This window comes from Poeciliopsis prolifica, unplaced genomic scaffold, assembly GCF_027474105.1.
Source record: "Poeciliopsis prolifica strain line A6 unplaced genomic scaffold, Auburn_PproV2 SCAFFOLD220, whole genome shotgun sequence".
NCBI classification, from domain to species: Eukaryota; Metazoa; Chordata; class Actinopteri; order Cyprinodontiformes; family Poeciliidae; genus Poeciliopsis; species Poeciliopsis prolifica.
The window spans coordinates 38,784-56,026 of NW_026562595.1; the positions used below are offsets into that span (position 1 = coordinate 38,784).

Here is a 17,243-nt window from a genome sequence, read left to right on the forward strand (position 1 = left end):
CGTTCTCTTGTTTAGAATTTTCACACAGTTTTTATATAAAGTCTTTGGTGCCACTTTGCACAAATCCATTTCTGAGTCCATGGTCTTTAGCAGAGGACCGCTGTCCTCTTCAAAGCTTGGACTCAGAAGAACCTTAGGAAAAGGATCTGTTTCTTTTGGCAGGCATTCTCCATCCTTGTATGCCTGCAATAAACTCTTCTCTTTTCCAGTCAATCTTTCTCTTATTCTCATCAGGACACGTTCCATCATTCTTGTAGACCTTACTTTCAGTGCGGCAGCGACCTTCTGGGCATCGCCAAAGTCTGCTCCTGACGCTCGAATCAGCCTCTTTAAGGTCACCATTCCGGCTCTAGACAGCGTCTCTGTTAGCCCCAGGAACGTGTCCTCTTCAACATCCAGTCTTGCTCCGTACACCAAGGGTTCTTCTAATAGCCAATGCAGAGAATCAGTCATTTCCGCTCTACGCAATCTAAAAGAGCACATGATTTAAAAACGCTCTGATAAAATTGCGGAGTTCCTTTAAACCTTAGAAGACTAAAATTTGTTAAAAACAGAGCAGCATCCAATCCCAAGGAATTCACGCGTCTTAGAATGCAACTGGCTACATCCTTCCACACAGGAGATCCTATCAGGTACTTTTGTAAAAACTGTATCCTAAACACAGTGACTCTACCGGCCAGGTGGACAAGGCCCTGGCCCCCCTCTTCTCTGGATAAAAACAACACCGACTGTGGCACCCAGTGACGATTGTTCCAGAAAAAATTAACCATTTCCGTCTGTATTCTTGTCAGCAGCCCTGACGGTGGATCTAGTACAATGAGCTTGTGCCAGAGTTGTGATGCGACCAGGTTATTAAGCACTAACACTCTTCCTCTGTACGACATTTTTTCATGCAACCATTTCCATTTCGCAAGTTTGTTTGATATTTTTTGTTCTAGGTTTTCCCAGTTTTTTTCAACAAAACTTTTCTCGCCTAAATACACGCCTAGATATTTTAGGCCATCTTTTCTCCAGGTCATGCCTTTGGGGAGAGCCGGGAGTCCGTCGGGCCACTCGCCAACAGCCAGGGCTTCACTTTTTCCCCAATTTACTTTGGCGGCAGACAGCATGGAGAACTTTCTTATGATTTCTGTTAAAACGCTGACGTCTCTTTGATCTTTAATAAAAACCACGAGATCGTCAGCATAGGCAGATAAAACCAATTTGTCTTTAAAACCGGGTAAAACCAAGCCGTGAATGTCTGATCGCATCTTCTTTAAAAGGGGTTCCAGGGAGAGTGCATAGAGCATTCCGAGAGCGCGCAGCCCTGTCGAACGCCTCTACACACTCTAAAGGAGCACACAGGCTGCCATTGATCTTCAGCACACTCTCAATGTCACCGTACAACACCTGGATCTTGGCGATAAGACCCTCGCTGAACCCAAACCTCCTCATTACTTTCCAGAGGAAGTCGTGTTCAACGCGGTCAAAAGCCTTTTCTTGATCTAATGAAATCAAGCCTGTCTGTAGACCCAATGAACCGGAGACTTCCAAAATATTCCGAATTAGGTAGACATTGTCCACCATGGACCTGCCGGGGACGCAATAGGTCTGATCCCGGTGGATGACCTGCTCCATGGCTTTCCCTAGCCTAGTGGCCAGGGCGGTGGAGAGGAGTTTATAATCTGTACAAAGGAGGGACACGGGGCCAGTTCTTAATCTCTTGCAAGTTTCCCGTGTTAGGCAGCAGGGTGATAACTGCCCTGCGGCAAGACAAGGGGAGCGAACCGGTAGACAGACTCTCGTTGAATACGTCGAGCACGTCTTGGGCCAGAAGCTCCCAATAGGCCTTGTAGAACTCGACCGTGAGCCCGTCAACGCCTGGAGACTTCCGACCCTTCATGCCAAGGAGGGCTGTGTGTAGTTCCTGCAGGCTCAGAGGCCGTTCCAACTCCAGGTTGGTCTCCGCAGAGACCTGAGGTAGTTCCTCACAGAACTCCTCCAACAGTTCGTCGTTCTCTCTGTGTTCGCTGCGGAACAGAGAACGGTAAAATTCCACAGCCCTCCTCCTTATCTGCCCCGGTTCGCTCAAATGCTGCCCCGTGTCCGACAGCAAGGAGTGGATCATTTTCCTCTGTCCGTGTTTCCTCTCCAGGCTGAAGAAAAAGCCAGAGGGAGCATCCATCTCTGTGATGTCCTGTATCCGGGATCTGACCAATGCGCCTTGGACTTTATTTTCCAGCAGGTTTGCTAAAGTTAGCTTTTTAGATTTGAGAGCTTCAAAATACTCTCGATTTCCTGTGGAGTCACTAAGTCGTTCTAATTCCACTATACTCATCTCCAGATCTCTGATAGATCCGGCAATGTCACGAGTGACATTGACAGTGTGCTGTTGACTCAGCAGTTTTATTTGAACCTTTCCATAGTCCCACCACTGTCTAAGAGAGCTAAAATCAGCTTTCCTTTCCCTAAAACCAGTCCAAAAATAAGTTAAAACCTCCTTAAAGCTCTGATCATAAGTTAAAGCAGAATTAAAATGCCAGTACGCGCTTCTAGGTAAAATGTTTCTGATAAAAACACTACCTAAAAGCAACGAATGGTCTGTGAAAGCCACTGGTAAAATCTGGCATGTTTTAAACACGTTAAAATGGTGTTTAAAACAATAAAAACGATCTAAACGAGCTAAAGAGATTTTACTATCAACAATGTGGGACCATGTATACTGCCTGGCGCCTGCATGCATCCTCCTCCATACGTCCACCAGGCCATGAGACGAGACCAGTTGCTTCAAGACCCGTTGGGCCGCCGGATGTGGCTCTGCGTGATTGCGATCTAAAAACTCGTTCTCAGTACAATTAAAATCCCCACCTATAAAAACATAATTCTCGGTCCCGCAATCACCCAGCCTCTCCCCAATTTTCTCATAAAAACATTTCTTCTCTGCATTGGCTATCGGAGCATAGATATTAATAAAAAACATGTTTAAACAATCAAATTTTGTCTTTACTAAAAGACATCTCCCTTGCACCACATGTTCAATTTCTATAGAAAGTGGGGTGAAAGCTTTTGAAAAAGAAAACCCACCCCTGCACTCTTGGAGGTGCCATGACTTAAAATCACCTCTCCCTCCCACTCCTTGCCCCAGTCTGTTTCTATTGTACAATCACTATGTGTCTCCTGTAGATAGACGATATCAATTTTCTTTTGTTTCATCATCTGATAAATCAATGCCCGTTTTTCAGCCTCCCTCCCCCCATTTAGATTCAAGGATGCTATTTTAAATGAATCCATCTTAGGTAAAAGGCTAAACAAACACACCGAAACATTAAAATAGATATTAAAAAACTACTGTACATCATAAAAATTGTTTTCTGGCTTTAGACATTATTTTCTTTAACCTAAAAATTTCTGTGTCTGTGAAACCTGAGTCCTCTTTATGTCTAATGTGATGCCTTGCGGAAAAATAGAAAAGTCTTAAATTTGGGAAATAGCTCTCAAGTTTTATCCCTCTGAGACCTTTTGTTTGTTTTAAAAAGGTTCTAAATGTTTCAACCGGGTATCTCGGTTCTCTACTCGTCTGAGATACGGAAGCTTCACTGGTATCTGAGAAATAACTCTCTTCATCACTGCTGTCCGATACCTCCCTCTTCTCCACAACCGACTTACTTTCCTTCTTACTGGCCTGCACAGCAGCCACCACATTTTTCCTCTTGCTGCGCCGTTTCACCGGGACACAAGCTTCCAGCTCCATTTCCTCCTCCACCTCACCTGTTTCTCCCTCCACTCCAGCCACTATAAACGATTCCACACCGTCTTTTCTTTGTACCTGTTTCTCCCCCTGAACCTCTCCCCCCTCGCTCTGATCTCCACACACTCGATGCTCCTCATCACCCCTCACATCCTCCTGTTCTTTCTGCACACCATCACTCTCCTTCCTACACTTCCACCCACACCACCATTCAGCCCATCACCACACACCACCGTGCTCTCATCCTCTCCTATACTCGCACCATTACCACCGTCCTCCACCGCCTCTTTAACAATGTTTCCTGTCACATCCTCCTCTACCACCGCTGGTTCCCAGCGGCAGTCGCGCCAGCAGCAGCAGCAGCAGCAGCGGCGGGTTCCCCCGCCGCTACGGCGGGTTCTCCCGCCGCAACATTAGCAGTGTCTCCCTCCACAACATCCTCCTCACTATTTGTTTTTTTACCCTGCTCAGCGGCAACAGGCTGCTGCTTTTCCGAGTCCGGCTTGGCCAGTTCTGCCTTATCAGGGCACATCTTTATGATGTGGCCCTCCTGCCCACAACCAAAACATTTCATCTGCCCTGATGTGGCAAACAAAACATAGTCAAAATCATCCACTCTAACGTGGAAACGCAAATTCATTTCCTCATCCTTTCTGTTCAGTATCATAAATAACTGTCTACGGTGAGAAACAACATGTTTCAATAGCGGTGATTTACACCCGGAAAGGACTTTTTTCACCGGCGACACCACCTTTCCGTGTCTCGACAGTTCTTTTAATCAAAATTCATCACTGATGAAAGGAGGTACGTTTTGACAACATTATCTTAGTGGATGGTAACGTGAGCGGTGAAACTTGTAAAAACAACCCATTCACCGAAACACCCTTTTCCACCACCTGCTGTGCATGTTCCACCTTCTCCACAAACAACACCACTGCCCCATTCATACGTGCAACCGACTTTATATTCCCGTGCCCAATGATCTCACCCACCGCCAAACAAACTTCCTCCACGCTGCACGGAGAACCAGCACCCACCTTGATGCCGTTCTTCCGTGTCAGCGTGGAAAAAGACCCACCACCGACAACACCCACCATTGCTGCCGTCAGACGCCGGCAAGCCAGGCACGCCCGACGGCCACACCCCAAACAAACGAACAAAAACCCCTTAAAACGTGATAAAACTAAACACAAGAAAAAAACAATTAAACAAGTAAACCAAACACCCAGAAAAACAGTAAGAAAAAGATAAAGAAAAGATATTCAAGCACTCTTGCTTTCACTCTTCCTCCGCTCCTCCTCACACACCCTCCTCTCACTCGAAGAAGAAGAAGAAGAAGAAGAAGATTTTTTTTGATTTTTACCAATACATTTATTAAACAATAATATGTACACAATTCACAATGTTTCTCTTTACATCAATAAAATCATTATAATAGTATTTTTTTATAAATTAGTTCATTTCTCTCTGAGATGATGCATAGTGCGTTATCGCATCCCCACAAATCCAAAAACTTTTCCAAATTCCCGGTGGCCCTGTGGAAAGCAAACTCCAATCTCAATCTCGCCTTTATGTTCACTTTCCACAGGGTCACAGCATCCAACTGAGGTCCATCCTGCATCCTATCTCTTCGAGTGATATAAATAGCTAGTTTAGCTTCAGCCAATAAATAGTTTAAAAGCCGAGATCTAAAACTAGTTGCTTTACTATGAGGTACACCGTTAATAAATACTGCATTGGTAAAAAGCATTTTAAAAAGACTAAAAACAGTCGATAAAAACTAAAAAAACCAGTTAAACGTGTACAATCTATAAAAACATGAAAAACACTCTCTGATAAGGTGCAAAAAGGACACTCATTTACAATATTATGATTGATGACCGATAAAAAAGCATTTGTGGCAATGGCGCCGTGGAGCACCCTCCACTGGAGGTCACCAGTCCTTTTTTTAATTGGCAGTTTATATAGCGTCCTCCATTGTATCGGCTGTCCTTTTAGCTTATCAGCCCACACGCTGACAGCTCTCCCCTGGAGTGTTTTCCTGTTTAGGATTTTTACACAGTTTTTGTACAGTGTCTTTGGCATTACCTTGCACAGGTCCATTTCCGAGTCCGTGTTCTCTAAAAGGGGACCACTGTCCTCTTCAAAGCCCGGACTCAGGAGTACCTTTGGGAATGGATCCGTGTCTCTTGGTAGGCATTCCTTCTCTTTGTATGACTGCAGTAAATCCTTCTCCTCTGCAGCCAGTCTCTCCTTTACTTTCCCCAGGACACGTTCCATTGTTCTGGTGGACTTCATTTTGACTGCAGCGGCAACCCCCTGGGCGTTTCCAAAATCCGCTCCAGAAAATTGGATCAGCCGCTTTAAAGTCACCAGTCCAGCTCTGCTCAAAGTCTCTGATAGTCCTAGGAACGTGTCTTTTTCGACGTCTAATCTTGCTCCGCAGACCAATGGTTCTTCTAAAAGCCAATGCAGAGAGTCATTCGTTTCTGATCTACGCAATTTAAAAAGAGCACACGATTTAAAAACGCTCTGATAAAACTGCGGAATCTCCCTTAACTTTAAAAGACTAAAATTTGTTAAAAACAGAGCAGCATCCAACTCCAATAAATTCACACGTCTCAAAATGCAGCTGGCCACATCTCTCCATACAGGAGATCCTGTCAAATATTTCTGTAAAAACTGCAATCTAAAAACAACCACTCTACTAGCCAGGTGGACAAGGCCCTGGCCCCCCTCCTCTCTAGGTAAAAACAACACTGATTGCGGTACCCAGTGATGGTTATTCCAAAAGAAATTCACCATTTCTGTTTGGATTTTAGCCAACAGCCTTGATGGGGGTCTAACACAACAAGTTTATGCCATAGTTGTGAGGCAACCAGGTTATTTAACACCAGCACTCTTCCTCGATAAGACATTTTGCCGTGTAGCCATTTCCATTTGGCAAGTTTATTTGTTATCTTTTGTTCTATGTTTCCCCAGTTCTTTTCTTCAAAATCCTTTCCGCCTAAAAAAACACCAAGATATTTCAAGCCATCTTTCCTCCAAGTCATGCCCTTGGGGAGAGCCGGGAGTCCTTCAGCCCACTTGCCAACAGCCAGGGCCTCGCTCTTTTCCCAATTCACCTTGGCGGCAGACAACATGGAGAATTTCTGTATGATCTCGGTTAAAGCGCTGACGTCTCTTTGATCTTTAATAAAAAACACGAGATCGTCAGCATAGGCGGATAAAACCAATTTGTTGTTAAAACCAGGTAAAACCATGCCATGGATCTCTGAGCGCATTTTTTGCAGGAGGGGTTCCAGGGAGAGTGCGTAGAGCATCCCCGAGAGCGCGCAGCCCTGTCGGACACCTCTACACACCCTAAAAGGAGCACACAGGCTACCGTTGATCTTCAGCACACTCTCAATGTCACTGTACAATACCTGGATCTTGGCAATAAAACCCTCGCTGAACCCGAACTCCCCATAATTTTCCAGAGGAAGCCGTTCAACGCGGTCAAAAGCCTTTTCTTGATCTAGTGAAATCAAGCCAGTTTGTAAACCCAATGAACCGGAGACTTCCAAAACATCCCGAATTAGGTAGATATTATCTACCATAGACCTGCCGGGGACGCAATAGGTCTGATCCCGGTGGATGACCTGCTCCATGGCTCTTCCTAACCTTGTGGCTAGGGCCTTGGAGAGGATTTTATAGTCGGTGCAGAGAAGGGACACGGGGCGCCAGTTCTTTATATCCTGCAGGTTTCCTTTCTTGGGCAGCAGGGCGATGACCGCCCTACGACAGGACAAGGGGAGCGAACCAGTGGCCAGACTTTCATTACACACCTCAAGCATGTCCTGGGCCAGAAGATCCCAGTAGGTCTTGAAAAACTCCACCGTGAGCCCATCAAACACCCGGGGACTTCTGGCCCTGCATGCCCAGGAGGGCTGTGTGGAGTTCTTGCATGCTCAGAGGGCGCTCCAACTCGCTGTTGGTCTCCTCAGAGACCTGAGGCAGTTCCTCACAGAACTCCTCCATCAGTTCGTCGTTCTCCCTGTTCTCGCTTTGGAACAGTGAACGGTAGAAATCGACAGCCCTCCTCCTTATCTGCCCTGGTTCGCTCAGATGCTGCCCCGTGTCCGACAGCAACGAGTGGATCATTTTCCTCTGCCCGTGCTTCCTCTCCAGGCCAAAGAAAAAGCCAGAGGGAGCATCCATCTCTGCGATGTCTTGCATCCGGGATCTGACCAACGCGCCTTGGACTTTATTCTCCAGCAGGTTGGCCAAAGTTAGCCTTTTTGATTTGAGAGCTTCAATATGCTCTCGATTTCCTGTGGCGTCACTAAGTCGTTCTAGCTCCACTATGCTCATCTCCAGATCTCTGATAGATCCGGCAATGTCACAAGTGACATTGACAGTGTGCTGTTGACTCAGCAGTTTGATCTGGACCTTTCCATAGTCCCACCACTGTCTGATGGAGATAAAATCAGCCTTCGTTTGTCTAAAACCGTTCCAAAATAAGTTAAAACCTCTTTAAAACTCTGATCGTAAGTCAAAGCAGAATTAAAATGCCAGTACGCGCTTCTAGGTAAAATGTTTCTGATAAAAACACTACCTAAAAGCAACGAATGATCCGTAAAAGCCACGGGTAAAATCTGGCATGTTTTAAACACGTTAAAATGGTGTTTAAAACAATAAAAACGATCTAAACGAGCTAAAGAGATTTTACCTTCCTTAATATGGGACCATGTGTACTGCCTGGCGCCTGCGTGCATCCTCCTCCATACGTCCACCAGGCCATGAGACGAGACCAGCTGCTTCAAGACATGTTGGGCTATCGGGTGCGGCTCTGCATGATTGCGGTCTAAAAACTCGTTCTCAGTGCAATTAAAATCCCCACCTATGAAAACATAATCTTCTGGCCCGCAATCACCTAGTCTTTCCCCAATTTTTTCATAAAAACGTTTCTTCTCTGCATTGGTAGTCGGAGCATAAATATTAATAAAAACCATGCTAAAAAAATCAAATTTTGTCTTTATTAAAAGACACCTCCCTTTTAAACGTGTTCGGTTTCAATAGCAATAGGGGTAAAAGCTTTAGAAAAAAGAAAGCCTACCCCTGCACTCATAGATGTGCCATGACTTAATATGACCTCTCCCTTCCACTCTCTGCGCCATTCCGTTTCTAATATGTGATCACTGTGTGTCTCTTGCAGAAAAATTACATCAATTTTCTTTTGTTTTAACATTTGATAAATTAATGCCCGTTTTTCAACCTCTCTGGCCCCATTTAAATTCAAAGATGCTATTTTAAAAGACTCCATCTTGTGTAAAAAACTAAAACCAACCCACCAAAACACTACAATAAATAATAATAATCACTATACATCATTAAAATTGTTTTCTAACTTTTGACATTATCTTTTTTAACCTGTAAATTTCTGTGTCCGTAAAATCTGATTCTTCTTTGTGTCTGATGTGGTGTCTGGCAGAGAAATAAAACGTTCTTAAATTAGGGAAATATTTTTCTAATTTTACCCCCTTTAACCCTTTGTTTGCCTTAAAAAGGTTGTAAAGGCTTCTGCTGGGTATCTCGGTTCTTTGTCCATTTTTGATACAGAGGCTTCGCTGGCGTCAGAGAACCAGCTCTCTGTATCACTGCTGTCTGACACCTCCCTCCTCTCTACAGTCAACTTGCTAGCTTGTTTGCTAGCTTTTGCAGCAGCCACTACATTCTGCCTTTTGCTGCGTCTCTTTGCCGGGACACTGGCTTCAAAGTCCATGTCTTCCTCTACTTCACCCGTTTCTCTCTCTGCTCCATCCCCTACCACCGACTCTACACTGCCTTTCCTTTTGCTTTGTCCTTCTGCCTGAGCTTCTCTTCCCTCACCTTCATACACTCGACACTCCTCATCGCCCCTCACATCTTCCAGATCCCTTTCCACACCGTCATTCACCTGCTCCACACTCTCACTCACACCACCATTCACCCCATCACCACACACCGCCATGCTCTCACCTTTTCCGACATTCCCACTCTTATCTCCGTCCTCCACTGACCCTTCATCAACATTCTCCGGTTCCCCCGCCGCAGCAGCGGGTTCCCCCGCCGCAGCGGGTTCCCCCGCCGCAGCAGCGGGTTCCCCCGCCGCAGCAGCGGGTTCCCCCGCCGCAGCAATAGCGGCCTCGCCATCTTGCCCAGCAGGGGGCTGCTTTTCCTCCGATACCGAAGCGGCTAGCCCGGCCCTGTCGGGACACATTTATAATGTGTCCCTCTTGTCCACAACCAAAGCACTTCATATTTGAAGTGGTTGCAAAAAGCACGTAGTCGAAGTCATCTAGTCTCACATGAAAACGTAAGTTTAGTTCCTCATCTTTTTTGTTTAGTAGCATGAACAGTTGTCTTCTATGAGAAACTACATGCTTCAATAAAGGTGATTTACACCCTGATGGTACCTTCTTAACAGGTGAAACCACCTTACCATGCCTCGATAGCTCCTTTACTAGAAATTCATCGCTAATGAACGGCGGTACATTCGATAGTGTCACCTTTTGCTGGTAGCGTTAACGGTGACACTTGCAGAAATAAGCCGTTGACGGACACGCCCGCCTCCACCAACTGTTGAGCTTGTTCGACTTTTTCCACAAATAAAACCACCGCCCCATTCATCCGTGCAGCCGACCGAATAGACCCGTGCCCAATCACCTCTCCAACCGCTAAACAAACTTCCTCCACGCTGCACGGAGAGCCGGCACCCACCTTGATGCCGTTCTTCCGTGTCAGCGTGGAGAAAGACCCACCACCAACACCACCATTGTTGCCGTCAGACGCCGGCAAGCCAGGCACGCCCGACGGCCACACCCAAACAAACGAACAAAAAAACCCTTAAAACGTGATACAACTAACACAAAATTACAATTAAACAAATAAAACTAGACACCCAGTGAAAAGACAGTAAGAAAAGATAAAGATATACAAGCACGCTCTCTTTCACTCTCCTTCCGCTCTTCCTCACACACCCTCCTCTCACACGAAGAAGAAGAAGAAGAAGAAGAAGAAGAAGAAGAAGATTTTTTTGATTTTTACCAATACATTTATTAAACAAATATATATACACAATTCACAATGTTTCTCTTTACATCAATAAAATCATTATAATAGTATTTTTTTATAAATTAGTTCGTTTCTCTCTGAGATGATGCATAGTGCGTTATCGCATCCCCACAAATCCAAAAACTTTTCCAAATTCCCGGTGGCCCTGTGGAAAGCAAACTCCAATCTCAATCTCGCCTTTATGTTCACTTTCCACAGGGTCACAGCATCCAACTGAGGTCCATCCTGCATCCTATCTCTTCGAGTGATATAAATAGCTAGTTTAGCTTCAGCCAATAAATAGTTTAAAAGCCGAGATCTAAAACTAGTTGCTTTACTATGAGGTACACCGTTAATAAATACTGCATTGGTAAAAAGCATTTTAAAAAGACTAAAAACAGTCGATAGAAAACTAAAAAAACCAGTTAAACGTGTACAATCTATAAAAACATGAAAAATACTCTCTGATAAGGTGCAAAAAGGACACTCACTTACAATATTATGATTGATGACCGATAAAAAAGCATTTGTGGCAATGGCGCCGTGGAGCACCCTCCACTGGAGGTCACCAGTCCTTTTTTTAATTGGCAGTTATATAGCGTCCTCCATTGTATCGGCTGTCCTTTTAGCTTATCAGCCACACGCTGACAGCTCTCCCCTGGAGTGTTTTCCTGTTTAGGATTTTTACACAGTTTTTGTACAGTGTCTTTGGCATTACCTTGCACAGGTCCATTTCCGAGTCCGTGTTCTTTAAAAGGGGACCACTGTCCTCTTCAAAGCCCGGACTCAGGAGTACCTTTGGGAATGGATCCGTGTCTCTTGGTAGGCATTCCTTCTCTTTGTATGACTGCAGTAAATCCTTCTCCTCTGCAGCCAGTCTCTCCTTTACTTTCCCCAGGACACGTTCCATTGTTCTGGTGGACTTCATTTTGACTGCAGCGGCAACCCCTGGGCGTCTCCAAAATCCGCTCCAGAAAATTGGATCAGCCGCTTTAAAGTCACCAGTCCAGCTCTGCTCAAAGTCTCTGATAGTCCTAGGAACGTGTCTTTTTCGACGTCTAATCTTGCTCCGCAGACCAATGGTTCTTCTAAAAGCCAATGCAGAGAGTCATTCGTTTCCGATCTACGCAATTTAAAAAGAGCACACGATTTAAAAACGCTCTGATAAAATTGCGGAATCTCCCTTAACTTTAAAAGACTAAAATTTGTTAAAAACAGAGCAGCATCCAACTCCAATAAATTCACATGTCTCAAAATGCAGCTGGCCACATCTCTCCATACAGGAGATCCTGTCAAATATTTCTGTAAAAACTGCAATCTAAAAACAACCACTCTACTAGCCAGGTGGACAAGGCCTTGGCCCCCCTCCTCTCTAGGTAAAAACAACACTGATTGCGGTACCCAGTGATGGTTATTCCAAAAGAAATTCACCATTTCTGTTTGGATTTTAGCCAACAGCCTTGATGGCGGGTCTAACACAACAAGTTTATGCCATAGTTGTGAGGCAACCAGGTTATTAACACCAGCACTCTTCCTCGATAAGACATTTTGCCGTGTAGCCATTTCCATTTGGCAAGTTTATTTGTTATCTTTTGTTCTACGTTTCCCCAGTTCTTTTCTTCAAAGTCCTTTCCGCCTAAAAAAACACCAAGATATTTCAAGCCATCTTTCCTCCAAGTCATGCCCTTGGGGAGAGCCGGGAGTCCTTCAGCCCACTTGCCAACAGCCAGGGCCTCGCTCTTTCCCCAATTCACCTTGGCGGCAGACAGCATGGAGAATTTCTGTATGATCTTGGTTAAAGCGCTGACGTCTCTTTGATCTTTAATAAAAACCACGAGATCGTCAGCATAGGCGGATAAAACCAATTTGTTGTTAAAACCAGGTAAAACCATGCCATGGATCTCTCTGAGCGCATTTTTTGCAGGAGGGGTTCCAGGGAGAGTGCGTAGAGCATCCCCGAGAGCGCGCAGCCCTGTCGGACACCTCTACACACCTAAAAGGAGCACACAGGCTACCGTTGATCTTCAGCACACTCTCAATGTCACTGTACAATACCTGGATCTTGGCGATAAAACCCTCGCTGAACCCGAACTTCCCCATAATTTTCCAGAGGAAGCCGTGTTCAACGCGGTCAAAAGCCTTTTCTTGATCTAGTGAAATCAAGCCAGTTTGTAAACCCAATGAACCGGAGACTTCCAAAACATCCCGAATTAGGTAGATATTATCTACCATAGACCTGCCGGGGACGCAATAGGTCTGATCCCGGTGGATGACCTGCTCCATGGCTCTTCCTAACCTTGTGGCTAGGCCTTGGAGAGGATTTTATAGTCGGTGCAGAGAAGGGACACGGGGCGCCAGTTCTTTATATCCTGCAGGTTTCCTTTCTTGGGCAGCAGGGCGATGACCGCCCTACGACAGGACAAGGGGAGCGAACCAGTGGCCAGACTTTCATTACACACCTCAAGCATGTCCTGGGCCAGAAGATCCCAGTAGGTCTTGAAAAACTCCACCGTGAGCCCATCAACACCCGGGGACTTCTGGCCCTGCATGCCCAGGAGGGCTGTGTGGAGTTCTTGCATGCTCAGAGGGCGCTCCAACTCGCTGTTGGTCTCCTCAGAGACCTGAGGCAGTTCCTCACAGAACTCCTCCATCAGTTCGTCGTTCTCCCTGTTCTCGCTTTGGAACAGTGAACGGTAGAAATCGACAGCCCTCCTCCTTATCTGCCCTGGTTGCTCAGATGCTGCCCCGTGTCCGACAGCAACGAGTGGATCATTTTCCTCTGCCGTGCTTCCTCTCCAGGCCAAAGAAAAAGCCAGAGGGAGCATCCATCTCTGCGATCTTGCATCCGGGATCTGACCAACGCGCCTTGGACTTTATTCTCCAGCAGGTTGGCCAAAGTTAGCCTTTTTGATTTGAGAGCTTCAATATGCTCTCGATTTCCTGTGGCGTCACTAAGTCGTTCTAGCTCCACTATGCTCATCTCCAGATCTCTGATAGATCCGGCAATGTCACAAGTGACATTGACAGTGTGCTGTTGACTCAGCAGTTTGATCTGGACCTTTCCATAGTCCCACCACTGTCTGATGGAGATAAAATCAGCCTTCGTTTGTCTAAAACCGTTCCAAAAATAAGTTAAAACCTCTTTAAAACTCTGATCGTAAGTCAAAGCAGAATTAAAATGCCAGTACGCGCTTCTAGGTAAAATGTTTCTGATAAAAAACACTACCTAAAAGCAACGAATGATCCGTAAAAGCCACGGGTAAAATCTGGCATGTTTTAAAACGTTAAAATGGTGTTTAAAGCAATAAAAACGATCTAAACGAGCTAAAGAGATTTTACCTTCCTTAATATGGGACCATGTGTACTGCCTGGAGCCTGCGTGCATCCTCCTCCATACGTCCACCAGGCCATGAGACGAGACCAGCTGCTTCAAGACATGTTGGGCTATCGGGTGCGGCTCTGCATGATTGCGGTCTAAAAACTCATTCTCAGTGCAATTAAAATCCCCACCTATGAAAACATAATCTTCTGGCCCGCAATCACCTAGTCTTTCCCCAATTTTTTCATAAAAACGTTTCTTCTCTGCATTGGTAGTCGGAGCATAAATATTAATAAAAACCATGCTAAAAAAATCAAATTCTTTATTAAAAGACACCTCCCTTTTATAACGTGTTCGGTTTCAATAGCAATAGGGGTAAAAGCTTTAGAAAAAAGAAAGCCTACCCCTGCACTCATAGATGTGCCATGACTTAATATGACCTCTCCCTTCCACTCTCTGCGCCATTCCGTTTCTAATATGTGATCACTGTGTGTCTCTTGCAGAAAAATTACATCAATTTTCTTTTGTTTTAACATTTGATAAATTAATGCCCGTTTTTCAACCTCTCTGGCCCCATTTAAATTCAAAGATGCTATTTTAAAAGACTCCATCTTGTGTAAAAAACTAAAACCAACCCACCAAAACACTACAATAAATAATAAATAATCACTATACATCATTAAAATTGTTTTCTAACTTTTGACATTATCTTTTTAACCTGTAAATTTCTGTGTCCGTAAAATCTGATTCTTCTTTGTGTCTGATGTGGTGTCGGGCAGAGAAATAAAACGTTCTTAAATTAGGGAAATATTTTTCTAATTTTACCCCCTTAACCCTTTTGTTTGCCTTAAAAAGGTTGTAAAGGCTTCTGCTGGGTATCTCGGTTCTTTGTCCATTTTTGATACAGAGGCTTCGCTGGCGTCAGAGAACCAGCTCTCTGTATCACTGCTGTCTGACACCTCCCTCCTCTCTACAGTCAACTTGCTAGCTTGTTTGCTAGCTTTTGCAGCAGCCACTACATTCTGCCTTTTGCTGCGTCTCTTTGCCGGGACACTGGCTTCAAAGTCCATGTCTTCCTCTACTTCACCGTTTCTCTCTCTGCTCCATCCCCTACCACCGACTCTACACTGCCTTTCCTTTTGCTTTGTCCTTCTGCCTGAGCTCTCTTCCCTCACCTTCATACACTCGACTCCTCATCGCCCCTCACATCTTCCAGATCTCTTTCCACACCGTCATTCACCTGCTCCACACTCTCACTCACACCACCATTCACCCCATCACCACACACCGCCATGCTCTCACCTTTTCCGACATTCCCACTCTTATCTCCGTCCTCCACTGACCCTTCATCAACATTCTCCGGTTCCCCCGCCGCAGTAGCGGGTTCCCCCGCCGCAGCAGCGGGTTCCCCCGCCGCAGTAGCGGGTTCCCCCGCCGCAGCAGCGGGTTCCCCCGCCGCAGCAGCAATAGCGGCCTCGCCATCTTGCCCAGCAGGGGGCTGCTTTTCCTCCGATACCGAAGCGGCTAGCCCGGCCCTGTCGGGACACATTTTTATAATGTCCCTCTTGTCCACAACCAAAGCACTTCATATTTGAAGTGGTTGCAAAAAGCACGTAGTCGAAGTCATCTAGTCTCACATGAAACCGTAAGTTTAGTTCCTCATCTTTTTTGTTTAGAAGCATGAACAGTTGTCTTCTATGAGAAACTACATGCTTCAATAAAGGTGATTTACACCCTGATGGTACCTTCTTAACAGGTGAAACCACCTTACCATGCCTCGATAGCTCCTTTACTAGAAATTCATCGCTAATGAACGCGGTACATTCGATAGTGTCACCTTTTTTGCTGGTAGCGTTAACGGTGACACTTGCAGAAATAAGCCGTTGACGGACACCCGCCTCCACCAACTGTTGAGCTTGTTCGACTTTTTCCACAAATAAAACCACCGCCCATTCATCCGTGCAGCCGACCGAATAGACCCGTGCCCAATCACCTCTCCAACCGCTAAACAAACTTCCTCCACGCTGCACGGAGAGCCGGCACCCACCTTGATGCCGTTCTTCCGTGTCAGCGTGGAGAAAGACCCACCACCAACACCCACCATTGTTGCCGTCAGACGCCGGCAAGCCAGGCACGCCCGACGGCCACACCCCAAACAAACGAACAAAAAACCCCTTAAAACGTGATACAACTAACACAAAATTACAATTAAACAAATAAAACTAGACACCCAGTGAAAAGACAGTAAGAAAAGATAAAGATATACAAACACGCTCTCTTTCACTTTCCTTCCGCTCTTCCTCACACCCTCCTCTCACACGAAGAAGAAGAAGAAGAAGAAACTGGTGGCTGATGCTGTTTCTTTTTTACCTTGATGACCCTTGACCACACTATTTTATAGCCATTCATCCTGAAAGGTGTGCAGTAGACTTTAGATCAGAAGAACGAAAAGGATGTTTTTCTCTTAAGACAAATTAAACAGGAAAAGAATCAAAGTCCTTCATCAGATAGGCTTTCCATATTTTGATGAAGCCTCTATCACTGTGTTGTTTTGAAATTGATACTTTTCAAAAACCAGCAGAAATCCAAATGGAAGGTGGTAAACTGACCTCTGGCTGAAAAACAATGAAAATCACAATTATTAATCATTTTCCTTCTACTTTTCACTAATTTTCTGTTCTATGCTGGTCTGAAACATAAAATCAAAACAACACACAATAAATCATGAAAGTGGAAACATCACAAAATTTGTAGAAATTGAAGGGGTTATGTTTTTTGTTGCAAGTGTGTATCTTTTAGCTTTGGTGTTTCTGATGCAAATGCATTTTGTAAAGCTGTCAGAGAGCTTACAAATTCACAGTCAAGTAAATTAAGTTTAATTAAAAATTTAAAAGTCAATATTTGGAGCAAAATTAGAAAGAAAAAAATATCAAAGTTTAGAGTCAGGAGTGAGCTACATGTTTATGTGTTGGAGTATAAACAAGGTGGAGAGAGATGTCACTGCTGTGAGTTTAGGCCTTGCAATTATAGCCTAATGGTTGAACAGAGGAGAAAGCAACCCCCAAATATGCTGTTGGAATGACTCGACAACTTAATAATAAATCTGCTGAAAGATTTATTACA

The 17,243-nt window shown here is 45.0% G+C and overlaps 1 protein-coding gene across 1 annotated transcript in view; it reads right to left on the reverse strand.

Moving 5' to 3' along the window:
• LOC129357032 (uncharacterized) overlaps window positions 1-16,550 on the reverse strand; it is a 33,494-nt gene extending 16,944 nt beyond the window's left edge. The window contains exon 1 of the mRNA XM_055026554.1: window positions 16,491-16,550. The gene's annotated coding sequence lies outside the window, so the exon portion shown is untranslated. The remainder of the gene's footprint in view (window positions 1-16,490) is intronic.
• Window positions 16,551-17,243: the final 693 nt, after the last annotated feature.